The sequence below is a fragment of the Hipposideros armiger genome, unplaced genomic scaffold, assembly GCF_001890085.2.
Source record: "Hipposideros armiger isolate ML-2016 unplaced genomic scaffold, ASM189008v1 scaffold_121, whole genome shotgun sequence".
Classification (NCBI taxonomy): domain Eukaryota; kingdom Metazoa; phylum Chordata; class Mammalia; order Chiroptera; family Hipposideridae; genus Hipposideros; species Hipposideros armiger.
Window position 1 is genome coordinate 1,040,818 of NW_017731471.1, and position 1,969 is coordinate 1,042,786.

Genomic DNA, 1,969 nt, shown 5'->3' on the forward strand with positions numbered 1-1,969 from the left:
GTTTGACAATCTGGAAGAAATGGATAATTTTCTAGAAGCATGCAACCTTCCAAAACTAACTTAAGAAGAAACAGAAAACCTGAATAGACTGATTGATTACCACCAAGGAAATTGAATCAGTAATCAACAAGCTCCCAACAAACAAAAGCCCCGGACCAGATGGCTTCACCAGTGAATCTTACCAAACATTCAAAAAAGAATTATCACCTATTCTTCTCAAACTATTTTAAAAAATCCAGGAGGGAAGCCTTCCAAACTCTTTCTATGAAGCCATGATCACCCTGATTCCAAAACCAGACAAAGACAGTACAAAAAAGGAAAACTACAGGCCAATATCTATGATGAACATAGATGCAAAAATCCTCAACAAAATATTAGCAAACAGAATTCAGCAATATATTAAGAAGATCATACATCATGAACAAGTGGGTTTCATCCGTAGTACACAAGGTTGGTTCAACATCTGCAAATCAATTAATGTGATACACCACATCAACAAAATGGAAAAGAAAAATCATATGGTCATATCAATAGATGCAGAAAAAGCATTTAACAAAATACAGCAGCCATTTATGATAAAATCTCTTAGCAAAGTGGGAATAGGGGGATCATATCTCAACATAATAAAGGCCATATATGATAAACCCACAGCTAACATCATACTCAATGGGGAAAAGCTAAAACCATTCCCCTTAAGATCAGGAACAAGACAAGGCTGTCCACTTTCTCCACTTTTATTCAACACAGTTCTGGAAGTTCTAGCCACAGCAATCAGACAAGAAAAAGAAATAAAAGGCATCCAAATTGGTAAGGAGGAAGTAAAATTATCATTATATGCAGATGACATGATACTATATATAGAGAACCCCAAAGACTCCATCAAAAAACTATTGGAACTGATAGACCAATTCAGTAAGGTAGCAGGATACAAAATCAATATGCAGAAATCAGTTGCATTTGTATATACCAATAATAAACTATCAGAATGAGAAATTAAGAAAACAGTTCCATTTACAATCGCTTCAAGAACTATAAAATACTTAGGAATAAATGAAGTAAAAGAGCTGTACTCAGAAAATTATAAGACACTGAAGAAAGAAATAAAAGAAGATACAAACAATTGGAAACACCTACCATGCTCATGCATAGGAAGAATTAATATAGTTAAAATGTCCATACTGTCTACAGCAATATATACATTCAATGCAATTCCTATCCAACCACCTCGGGCATTTTTCACAGAAATAGAAAATATAATCCTAAAATTTATATAAAACCAGAAAAGACTCCGAGTAGCCAAGGCAATCCTGAAAAATAAGAACAAAGTACTATAAGGCTACAGTAATCAAAACAGTGTGGTACTGGCATGAAAACAGGCACATAGATCAATGGAACAGAAAAGAGAGCCTAGAATTAAATCCAGGCATATATGGGCCATTAGTCTATGACAATGGAAGCAAGAATTTACATTGAGGTAAAGATAGTCTATTTAATAAATGGTGCTGGGAAAATTGGACTGACACATGCAAAAAAATGAAACTGGACCACCTCCTTACACCATATACAAGAACAAATTCAAAATGGATTAAAGACTTGAATGTAAGACCTGAAACCGTAAAACTCCTAGAAGAAAATATAGGGTCCAAATTTGCAGACATTACCTTGAGCAATATTTTTACTGATACATCCCCATGGACAAAGGAAGTAAAATAAAAAATGAACATATGAGACTACATCAAACTTAAAAGTTTGTTCACAACAAAGGAAACAATCAATAAAACAAAAAGGAAGCCTACTGAATGGGAGAAGATATTTGTCAACAAGATATCTGATAAAGGAACTAATATCCAAAATTTATAAGACACACATACAACTCAACACCAAAAAAACAAACAACCCAATTAAAAAATGGGCAGAGGATATGAAGAGACATTTCTCTAAAGAGGACATACAGATGGCCAACAGGCAT